At 43.7% G+C, this 12,299-nt stretch overlaps 1 protein-coding gene and 1 long non-coding RNA gene across 8 annotated transcripts in view; one reads left to right on the top strand and one right to left on the bottom strand.

The window, feature by feature from the left end:
- Positions 1–12,299, bottom strand: part of BBS9 (Bardet-Biedl syndrome 9) — a 283,053-nt gene that overhangs the window by 245,213 nt on the left and 25,541 nt on the right. The window lies entirely within an intron of this gene.
- Positions 1,432–12,299, top strand: part of LOC311629091 — a 107,530-nt gene continuing 96,662 nt past the window's right edge. Inside the window, exon 1 of the long non-coding RNA XR_014796138.1 lies at positions 1,432–1,472. This is a non-coding gene — a long non-coding RNA (uncharacterized lncRNA). The remainder of the gene's footprint in view (positions 1,473–12,299) is intronic.

The raw sequence follows: 12,299 nt of genomic DNA, 5'->3' as shown, positions 1-12,299 counted from the left end.
TTAAATAGGAAAAGAAAAGAGGGGTATATGTTACACCTAAAGTGCACTGCTTGGTTTTGTTAATAGTAATCTAATAGAGAGCCAATGCATGAAAATCCTGCAAGAGTAGGCCTTTGTTCCTCTGGCTGCCGGCGCTGGCTTCTCTCTGGCACCTGGGACCCGGGCTTCCCTCGCAGCCCTGGCTTTGTCAGGAAGGTCGTCCAGAAGGACATACGGAAGGATGTCTGGTCTAATTAGCATATTACACTTTTATTATTATAGATACCATAGAGCAGAAGGGTGACTGCGTCCCCAGTGATGGTCACACAGGTGGGGAAGGGACTGCAGCTGGCATCTAGGGAGTAGAAACCAGGGACACTGCTCATCGTCCTACAGCAAGGACAGTGCCCACAACCAAGAATTGCCCAGACCAAGTGTCAATAGGCATGGAACACCCTAGTGTAGAAAACATAAACCTTCTATGCTTAAATTACAAATCAAAACCCTCAAGACAATGATAATTCTAATTCAAAAAGTCAGTCCTGTTTCTTTTGAAGATACACTCATTCAAATTCTCCAAGCCAAACTACATACTTCTTTAAAATAGTTTAATAGCCGAAACCGATTTGGCTCAGTAGATAGAGCGTCGGCCCGCAGACTGAAAGGTCCCGGGTTCGATTCCAGTCAAGGGCATGTACCTTGGTCGCGGGCACATCCCCAGTAGGAGGTGTGCAAGAGACAGCTGATCGATGATTCTCTCATCGATGTTTCTAACTCTCTATCCCTCTCTCTTCCTCTCTGTTAAAAAAAAAAAAAAATCAATAAAATATATTATAAAATATCTATGATATTAATTTTAAAAAATAAAATAGTTTAATAATGAAGCCTAATTCTTCTTTCATTATCAATGTTAACTGTTTCCGCACCTCCCTCAGCACACCAACCGAAATCAAGTACAATTTCTTATCAAGAGACCTAAAGATATACAATACAGGAAGTTCTCCTTCTCCCTTTTGTGAGGATATCTTCTGGAATAAGGTGCATAAAAGATTTATGAATTTGGATAAAGATAATTGCATTCAGCTACTATTAAAATGTTTATTTCACATTAGTGTTTTCTCTTATTTTTAATTGTTTCAACTAAATAAAGCTTGGAGGTTTTAAGGACTTTTAAACTACATATTATATCATCACTCTTAGCATTTTTTGTTGTTGAAGGATATTTTCTCCATTGATTTTTAGAGAGAGTGGGAGGGAAGAGGGCAACAGAGACAGAAACATTGATATGAGAGAGACACAACCTCCCACAACCAAGGTATATGCCCTTGACCAGAGTGGAAACTGTGACCCTTCAGTCCACAGGTCAACACTCTAACCACTAAGAAACCAGCTAAGGTTTATCATAGCTTTTTAAAATGTATTTCATTCACTCTTTTTTTTTAATGCTGTGTTTGTGTGTGTGTTTGTGTGTGTGTGTGTGTGTGTATTTAATTGTGGTAAAAAATATACATAAAATCATATTTTTCATTTTAACCATTTCTTTTTCATATATTTTTATTGATTTCAGAAAGGAAAGGAGAGGAAGAGAGATAGAAACATCAATGATGAGAGAGAATCATAGATTCTCTTTCAGTCCCTTCCAGCCCCTACTTTCTCTACTCTAGAAACCTTATGTAAGAGGAATCAGCCAGGACCGGTTTGGCTCAATGGATAGAGCGTCCGCCTACGGACTGAAAGATCCCGGGTTCGATTCCGGTCAAGGGTATGTACCTTGGTTGCAGGCACATCGGGAATGTGCAGGAGGCAGCTGATCGATGATTCTCTCTCATCGATGTTTCTAACTCTCTATCCCTCTCTGTGAAAAATCAATAAAATATTTTTTTTAAAGAGGAATCATACATTATTTGTCCTTTTGTGACTGTCCTATTTCAATTAACATGATGTCTCTAAGGTTCATCCATGCAGTAGCATATATCAATAATGCATTCTCTTTCATAACAGAGAAATAATCCATTGTGTGCATATACTAGTAACCATTTTGTTTATCCACTCAACAGTCATTGGACACTTCAGTTGCGTCCACTTTTTAACTATTGTAAATAGTGCTGCTATGAACATAGATATACAAATATCTGAGTCTCTGCTTTCACTTCTTTTTGGTATATACCCGGAAGTGGAATTGCTTAATTGTATGGCAATTTAATATTTACTTTTTTATCTTTTTTAATATATTTTTATTGATTTTAGAGAGGAAGGGAAAGGGAGAGCTAGAAATATCAATGATGAGAGAGAATCATGGATTAGCTGCCTCCTGCACACCCCCTGCTGGGGACCAAGCCTGCAACCCAGGCACATCCCCTTGATCAGAATCGAACCTGGGACCCTTCAGTCTGCAGGTCAATGCTCTATCCACTGAGCCAAACCAGCTGGGTCTACTTCTTTTTTTTTTTTTTTTTTTTTTTTTATCTTTTTGAGTCTTTGTTCGTTCTTTAAAAAAAAAAAAAAAAGAATAGGTTAACTTTATTTTTAGAGAGAGAGAGAGAGAGAGAGAGAGAGAGAGAGAGAGAGAGAGAGAAACGGGCTCCTTTAAAAGTTACTGATGCAAGTTCTGGAAGAGGACACACACAGGGTGAGGCTAGAACACCTTATGATAGAAAACAAGAAAGTGACAAAGACCACGGGGCCTCGGAGCAGGTGGGGGCTGCTGCTGATGAGCCACCAGATCACAACAGGCAACTGCCACCAGGACAGGAGAAACCGCAGGTGCAGAAAGCACTGCTCACCCTGAGAGAGGCTTTAGATTCGCCCTGACACTTCAGAAAAGGTACATAGCACCCCAGCTGGCTTGGCTCAGTGGTTGAGCGTTGACCTATGAACCAGGAGGTCACAGTTCTAAGTCAGGGCACATAACTGTGTTGCGGGCTCGGTCCCCCAATAGGGGTCATGAAGGAGGCAACCAATCAATGATTCTTTCTCATCATTGATGTTTCTGTCTCTTTCTCTCCCTCTCTTCTTTTCTAAAATCAATAAAAATAAAAATTTAAAGAAAAGGTACCTGGCTTTAATTCTGTAGCTGTAAAACAAATTTCTTAATCTAAACCAAAACCATGAAACATAATTTCTTTCCCTTTATCCTTAGCCAAGTGAAATTTTATAACTTGCATTTAAAAAGTGGGTTTGGTGGGTTTCATTTTATTGTTATTATTCCATGCTAATTCAGAATTAAAAGGGTGTCAGCATTGGCTTAGTACTAGTCAGTACTAGTCGGTAATTGAATGTAAATTGGTAAACATGTGACTTGGATAACTTACAATAGGCACATAATATACATACAAAAGAAGGTATCACTAGAACTCATTCCTTTACTAATAAAATCACAATGTTACCAGCCTGAGCAACAATTATCTTCATATTTCATAAACCCGATGGTGCTTGAAACTGCTTAAATCCAGCCTTTGTGTTTAAAGACACAGTTATGTACAAAGTGGTCTTATATGTAACTAGAGGCCCAATGCACAAAATTAATGCACAAGTAGGGACCCTAGGCCTGGCCAGTTGTCAGAGCCAATCGGGGCCTTCTGGCTGCCAGCCGGGGCCTCCCTTTCCCAGCTGCTGGCTGCTGGTGGACATTCCTTCATTCCACACCGCCTGCTGGTGCAAGTCAGTGCAAATCATAGTGAGCAATTGAACTCCCAGTCTCCCAGTCAAACTCCTGAGGGGCTACTTTGCATATTAGCCTTTTAAATAGATAGATAGATAGATAGATAGATAGATAGATAGATAGATGGATGGATGGATGGATGGATGGATGGATGGATGGATGGATGGATGGATGGATAGATAGATAGATAGATAGATAGATAGATAGATAGATAGATAGATAGATAAAGAGTCACCACAATGGCCCTAATTGATTTGGCTCAGTGGATAGAGCATCAGCCTGTGGACTGAAGGGTCCCAGGTTTGATTTTGGCCAAGGGCACATGCCCAAGGTTGCCAGCTAGATCCCCAGTAGGGGGCAGCCAATCAGTGATTCTCTTTCATCATTGATGTTTCGCTCTCTCTCCCCTCTCCCTTCCTCTCTGAAATCAATAAAAATATATAAAAAATTTTAAAAAGGGGGTCACCACAATGGTGATGACTCCAGCTAACCACGATAGGGCTCTGGCAAACATCAAACCTAATCCCGAGTGCAGCCAACTGGGAATAGCCACCCACCCTCCACCCCCCGCCCCACCCCCCCACCTCAGAGAGCTTCTCACATTCGGCAACAGAGGATCGATCAAAAAGTACCAGTGACATCCGCTCTGATCATCCTCAACATGGAAATGTGTCTCTTTTTCCAGGTCATGATAACTAACTCGAAAACTCTTCTCAATTGAAGATATGCTGCCCCCAACTGTGAAGCCATGTAGATGTGAAATATGCCCTCTGCCACCTATCAGCTCCCCGCCCTTGAAGCAACTTCATAAATCTCAGTTTACTCATCTGTGAAACCAGCTACAGGTGTATGACTCTCAGCAAAATGCTCAATAAATGCTGTTGTGAGGTCCTGGGCATCAGTCAGCCTGTCACTCACATGGATCTTTCATTTTTAATATATTTTTATTGATTTCAGAGCTGAAGGGATAGGGGGAGAGAGAGAGAAACAGCACTGATAACAGAGAATCATTGACTGGCTGCCTCCCACATGTCCCATCCTGGGGATCAAACCTGGAACCCAGGCATGGGCCCTAACTGGGAACGGAACCATGACCTTCTGGATCATCGGCCGATGCTCAACCACTGAGCCACATTAGCTGGGCTCACGTGGATCTTTATGCTGATTTCTTTCCTTCCTTAGGGCTGGAACACTAGTCTTTATTTCTCTCGTAACTGAAAGTATCTCAAAAAGAGCTTCACAAAAGAGACCTTTGGTGAGTCCTAACTAACTCACAAGGCGTGTGTAACTACTGAACACTCACTCCGCAGTCTCTCAGTGCCACATGTGGCTCCTGAGCCCTGCCTTTACCAGCTCCGTTGCTGCACACCGTAAAAATAATACCCTGAGCTTCCACAAACAGCTTTCTCACAGGGAACTTCTTAAGCCACTTCTAAATAACAGCTCATTACTAACAATGACAGGATCAGGCAAATATACAACCCTATTTTGAGGGAAACCCAAGGCTGAAAGAGGATGTGTTTTATACCACAAAGTCAGTCAATGGCAAAACAAGCACTCAAACTCGGGAATTTCTGCCTGGAATGGAGAGGTTTTTTTCCAAGCCCCGATTGCATTTCCTTACAGTACAAAAGGTCATTGATTCACATCATTTTCCAAGTCCTCACCAGTCAGCATGAAATCTATATCCAGTCCTGATTAACATTTATAGAAGGAACAATGTCAAAATCTTTTCTTTATTAAGCTCTACCAATGTAGCCTCTGTAACATCTGAGGTTGATTCTAAATCTTTTTTGCTTTCTTAGGGAGGTTGGTTTATTATATTAAGCATAATTATTTTTAAACCTACTACAAATAGAATAAATTAAAATGGTGCCCATAATTTAATGTTTTCATCCTAGGAGCTTTTTATAGTTCATCTTGTTTCCTTTTGGCCATTTGCTTTTAATGTGCAACCAGTGAGTAGTGGGGGTTTTTATGTTTCACATTCGAAAAAAATGCAGTCTTCCAAGAGCTCCGCCAGAAATGTCCATTTCAGAAAGCTCGCTGCAGCCAGCTGGCTTTGTCAGGGACATGTGTGCAAAGTGGAAATGGAACCGCGGAGATTTTCTGCGGGTCAGATGGAATCACTTAGCACACTCAACATGCTTTCCAGGCCGGGCCTCAGGCGGAACGCCCTTCAGCTCGCGAGTGTTTGCAAGCACCAGCCCAGCTACCTCTGTCAGGACGCCGGTGCGATCTAGAGGCACGTGGTTGGAGAATGATAAGTGTTATTCTGTACTGAAATATAATTAGAATATATTTGCATGATAAACACTGTGTAAAATCCATGTAAAATTTAAGTAACACCGGGCAGTGTAGGGAGAAGCTAAAATTTTTTAAGTTTTAATCATTTCCTCTGTTTTCAAAGTTCCCAAAACACTGTCCAGAAATGTTGTAATAAATAAACAAATAAATAAAAATCTTTAATGTTAAAAAATTAAGAACTGCAAATAATCTTAAGGATGTTCTTTTCTGTCACATAACAAATGATGACTAACATTCAGCCTTTGTAGTAAAAACTACCATAAATACATCAATGTATGAGAAATTTTAAGTTCTTAAAAATGAAGTGTCAAATTTCATCAAGCATATTTGTTGTTTTTCCAAAGGTGGCATTTTCAGTTGGTTGACTTTGTTTGTTTGTGTTTGTTAATCCTCACCCCAAGATATTTTTCCATTGATTTTTTAGAGTAGGGGTGTCGAACTCAATCAGAGAAGGGGCCAAAATCTAAAATCCAGCCTAAATCGCGGGCCGAATGGTTTACTGAACAGTCATAAACTGACAATGTCATAAACTGACAGCGGAGTGCAGTGATAACAGCGCGGTGCGGGCCACATTGCAAGGCCTGGCGGGCTGGATTTGGCCCGCGGGCCTTGTGTTTGACACATGTGTTTTAGAGAAAGTGGAAGGGAAGGGGAGAGACAGAGGGAGAGAAAAACATCAATGTGAGAGAGATACAGCCTTTATTTGCCTCCCACACTGCCCAGGGCCAGGGATCAAGCCTGCAGAGGAGGTCATGTCTTGACCTGAATGGATCCAGGGACCCTTCAGTCCTCAGGCTGATGCTCTATCCACTGAGCCAAACCTATGAGGGCAGCTGGTTAACTAGTTAAAAAGGAAAGACACCTCCCTTTTCCCCTCCCCCTTCTCCTTCCCTTCTTTCTCCTCCTGGCGCCCTCCCTCTCCCCAGTAGCTTCCTCACTCCTAAGCTCCCAGGGCCCTTCCTTTTCCTCTATAACTTGTTTCCTAAGCCCATTTCTTTTAGGAATTACTTTTTCTACCTCCATGGTTTACCAAATACATGTTCTCTTACAGTTTAAGTAAATAAATAAGTAGCAATCCCAATTTTATAAAATAATGAAACAAAAGGCAGTTTGACACAATATGGATAAGCTATGCCAACACTGGTATGTGCTGCATCAAATAAGGTCCAGATTCTCCCGCAAACCACCACCCTGGGAAGAAGCCAAGCACAGTAAACACCGAAACTGGTTTTCAATAGGTTTATTACCTGATGGCCTTATACTCTCTATACATGTCTTTTTTCCCAAAGAGATGGAGAATTTTGTATTCGTTATTAAAAGGCAAGTCCTTTTTACTCAGGTGGTTGTTGCCTTGAATGGAACCTAGTACCTTTGCTTGCATGGAAAAATACTTATCTTCGTACAGAGGGACACTAATCGCTTTGCTTGGTAAACAGAAAACGTAAAGTGCAGCTTGGTTTTTCCCAAAAATAGAGAACTGAGGTCTAGGTTTGAGAACCAAAAAAACTGTGCCAACCGTCAGTCAAGAACTTCTGCTGCTAATGGAAGAACCATCCTGTCTTTAATGGCAGCATGCGGAAAGGAGTTCTTACTCATGAAAAGCAGAAGCGGAGATGCTGTTATCTTTTTCCCTTCATCCTTTTGCCTTTTATCCAAGTGCCAGCTTTCAAGCCAGCTTTTTGGAAATCTATTCTGACCCCCTGACCCAGTTTAGGTACACGTCACCCTGAATTCCCCCTATCTACGTGTTCCTGCTGAGAATGAAAGAATTGCCACCCTCTGTTCCAGCACCACTCAGGGTCCCACAGCGAGACTTGGGAATCAATTCAAGTTCAGATCTCAGCTCTGCCATTTAGTATCTTGGCAACCTGGAATCGATGACTTGGGCTCTCTGAATTTCTCATAGAAAAAAATTGAGCTATAAGTAAAAAATAAAATTAAACATGTGTATGTAACACATAGACTCAGGCAGCAGTGAGGTGACAGCCAGAGAGAGGGAAAGGGGTGCGGAAGGTGCTGGCAAGGTGGGGGGAGATAGGGACGGAGAGAGGCTTTGCTTGGGGCGGTGGGCGTACAATGCAGTGTGCAGCTGATGTTTTGTTGAATGTACACCCGAACCTGAATTCGACAGAGTATAAGCAGGAAACAATTTTATTATTTCTCATCATCACCCCTTTCAACCTGCTCTGCAGAATCCTTCCCTGTTCCCAGACGAAATCTAAAGCAGATCTTAGAGCCTTTCTATTCTCTTCTCAGGAAATCATGGACAATCTTGTTTTCCAAGTATTCAGAAGTCCAGACGCTCTTGGAGGATTTCAACTTCCTGATAAAACCGACTAACTAGCCCTCCCACCGTGGGCTCCTACAACCTGGACAAGATACCTCAGGCTCCCGTCAGAGGCGCTGACAACGGGCAGTGCCAGCCTGTGACGTGGAGAGAAGCTCGGAGGGAGGCCCACCTCTGCCCAAGCTCTGTGAGGACAGACCATGTCCCGCCGCACACAGCAGGCGGGAACTCGAGCACGCACAGCGGCCCGCTGGGCTGAGGAAGCTGAAATCTGCTGGCATCCTAAGGGACACACAACTCGGGACTTCGGGGCTGTTTGCTCACACATCTGACGAATGCACAGATGACTTTCTTACCCGAGAAAAGGGAAAACGGTGGAAACTGTTTGCATGCACTGGCACACAGGGGAATCACCACGTTCACATCGTCCCCGGTGCAGTGTGGGATGCAGTGCCATGGAAGACCAAGGCTCTGAGAGGTAAGCGGCTATTGCACCGGATTGTCTGACGGCGACTGTGATTGCAAAGATTGCTGAGTGGCTCCCTGCTCTGCCCAAGCACTTACAAAACAAAAAACTGAGGGGCCTTGAACTCCCATATCTGGGTGCAGGCAGAGAACCCAAAAACTGTTACGATGGCCATTTAACAGGGCGGCACTGCACAAAGATAACACACAGACCTTTCCAGTTTGTAATCCCTGAGAACTCCAAATGCCACAGGATCCACTTGTCAAAACGGGGCTTATGGAGTTCCAGGAATAAATGACGCGCTGGCCAAGGACTTCCGCATAGAAAACCCAGCGGGGGCACAGACCCGCCCCGCCATTTTCTCCCATCTGTCTGATGCACACTGGGAACAGACATTCTCAGGAGCTGGCTGAATAGCTGCCTTCGCTTCCTGTCTAGTGAAGAGCATGGTAAGGCTGTCGGGATGGCAAGGGCCAACTGGAATCCCTTGGAACTGCCCCCAACCCACCGACAGAGCACCCGCTTCCAAATCAATTCTCTCCCTCCCGAAGGAAATTGCAGAGATTAGTGCCTCCATCAAAGACTTGAAAGACACAGCGATGAGGCATCCTCACTCAATATCCTGTCTGGCCTGTGAAAGAGCCAAAGGGATCTTGGGTAATGACTGTGGATTATCATACATTTCACTCAGAGGGATTCCAATTACAGCTACTATTCAGAAACACGGTATATTTAGCGGAAAGGTCAACACATCCCATGAAACCTGGTGCAAATATTAACCTATTACGTTGTGTTAATCCAAATTAACAAAGATTATCACAAGTAGTTCTGTTTGCCTGTCAAAGATGGCAGTAGAGGCCATGGCCATGGTCAATCAGTCCCCGGTGCCCAGTAACTGCTGCAAGCTGGGGTGCGACCACCGAGGAGGGGTCTGAGATTCTCAAGGGAAAGAACCTAAGGAAGCAGGTCAAAGCGGCTCAGGCTGACACTGAACAGTGCCACCTGCAGAGAGAGAAAGGGCGTAAGGGCAAGGATGCCCCGGCTCCGGCATCCCAGGACATTTGCAGGACTCAAGTGGAAAAGACGACCCAGGAAATGACCATCCCCCAGACCTACTTACCAACCCACACCACCTACCACAGAGCCGAGAACTTCACCGAGACCTTGCCCACAGAGCACAGCATCCTCTGACCTTGGTGGTGGGTCCACGAAGAAGCATCCGATCCAACGTGAGCTGCTCAAAGTCCTTGGCAGGTCTTTGTTGGTTAGAATGGTTGGGAGCGACTCAGCACTAAAGGCTGACAGCGGGTAAATGGCCCCAAGGACAGGACTGAGTGCTTCATAGACATACATTATCTCAGATACTGACTCTTTCTCAGACACTTAGTGTTGGTGAGAGTGGCAGAAACATGTGAAATGACTTACATGCTGCTGTTATAAGATAGAACCAGGCTTCCTAATTGGAAATAAAAAACTGGAACCTGGGTTGTTAGAATCTCTTAAAAAAAAAAACCAAAAAAACAAACAAAACAAAAAAAAACACGGGGCTAAAAGCCTCTGATAGTATAGACTGTGGGCTAACACAGTGGTCATCTCCTCTCCCTCCAGAAACCACATTAAAATGTCAGTAACGCTAATTGCCCCATTCTCTGCACAAAACTAACCCCACTGACAGCAATGAAAACGAAGCAGGAGGAAACGAGGAGACAGAGTCCCATCAAACATTTACATTCCCCGTATACCCCCATTAATTATCATGCCAGGTATCCAGATATTACTTGCCCCAGTGCCAACCGCATGCTTGAAGGTGGGATTACTCCACTGTCTGAGCATCCACTAGGTCCCAGAGGCGAAATAACTCACTCAGCTCCGGGGGCACACAACTGAGCTTTTTGCCCATGACTTGCAGCCAAGCTTCTGTAATCACGACCTGGCAACCATTCTGACCCCTTTATTATTAATTCACTTAGGGCAGGAATTAAGAACCTGTGGAGACACCCACTCACATTTTTTTCTAACTGACTAGTGACTCTGAGAACAAGTTTCTCCCCAATGTTTTATAGAAGCATTATAGCAAAAAAGCAAGTATAACTTTATATTGTAAGATACAGAATTAAAGACTCTTGTGTCCCTGTCACCGCGAAATAAACACACACAACCAAACAACCAAGAATAAGATGAACAAATAGAACGGGAATGGAGAAACAATACAGAAGAGCAGAACAAGGTGTAATCTAAATGCCTGAAGAGGAATATATTTATTCACCCATAAAATTCTGAAAAGGTGCAGAAAGTAAAAGCACCAGGTACCACTGAAAGTGGGGAGAGGTGTGATCTGAAGACCTGGGAGCTAGTGAAGTTTGTGTGAGTAACAGATCCCCAGACCTCCAAAATAAACAGAAAGCATAATCTTCAGATAAGCTGGACTAACCAGGGACTCCAGGTTAGGGGAACAGAAAATATGAACAGTGCCGGAATAGGGAAAGCTCTGAAAATACATGGATGAAGACAAAGTCCACATCCTGGACAGCCAATCCTCTAATGCCCTTCCCCAGCCAGCTCCAGAATGCATGGGACTAAGCTCATGCTTCCCGGACAGGAACTAAAGAAATCCTAATGGTCTACAGCTATAGATATCTGAGTTCCCAATGAAACATCCAAGTAGCCCTAACCGGTTTGGCTCAGTGGATAGATCATTCGCCAGGTGGCCCTCACGTCTTTTTTCATATATATTTGGTCTTCATCCACAATTCATGAGTTATAGCTCCCAAAACCCTTGGAATTGACTAAGTGCTTAGAGTAATGGAGGTGTGATTTGTTATGTTAATGAAGTAACTTTTGAAGATCACCTCAAGGTAGGGTGATCCAACCATGTGATCAGAGGGTGGCCTCTGGGGAGGAAAGAGAGACTGGAGATTGAATCAATCACCAATGGACAAAAATGACTGACAAAAATCAATCAGTCATGCTTATGTAATGAAGCCTCCATAAAAATCCAAAGAATGCAGTTCAGAGAACCTCTGGTTGGTAAACACGTGGAGACGCTGGAAGGGTGGTGCACCCAGAGAGTGAGTGGAAGCTCCGCCCCTTTCCCCAAACCTTGCCCTTTGCACCTCTTCCATCTGGCTGTTCCTGAGTTACATCCTTTCATAGTAAAGCAGTCCTCTAGTAAGCAAACTCATTTAAGTCCTGAGAGCCAGTCTTGCAGATTATTTGAACCGAGGACACCATGGGAGCCAGCTGGTCAGTCAGAATGACTTGGTGCTGTGTGGGAAACCACCCCTCCACACATGGGAAAGTGATCCTCTAAACCAGTGGTCAGCAAACCACATGCAGCTCTTTGGCCCCTTGAGTGTTCTAACACCACTTCTTCAAAATAGACTCGCCCAGGCTGAAAACCGACTTCTGTGCATGGGCCACGGAGTTTCAATTGCAATGTATGTGCGCACCTACACATGGTATTTTGTGGAAGAGCCACACTCAAGAGGCCAAAAAGCCGCATATGGCTCGCGAGCCACGGTTTGCCTACCACTGCTCTAAACCACTGTAACAGGTGAAGGGTTTATTTTGGAGTGGTGCAAATGTTCTAAAATTGATCT

Source organism: Pipistrellus hanaki (assembly GCF_964339955.1).
Source record: "Pipistrellus hanaki genome assembly, chromosome: 10".
NCBI lineage: Eukaryota > Metazoa > Chordata > Mammalia > Chiroptera > Vespertilionidae > Pipistrellus > Pipistrellus hanaki.
This window is presented reverse-complemented; position numbering and strand designations above follow the sequence as displayed.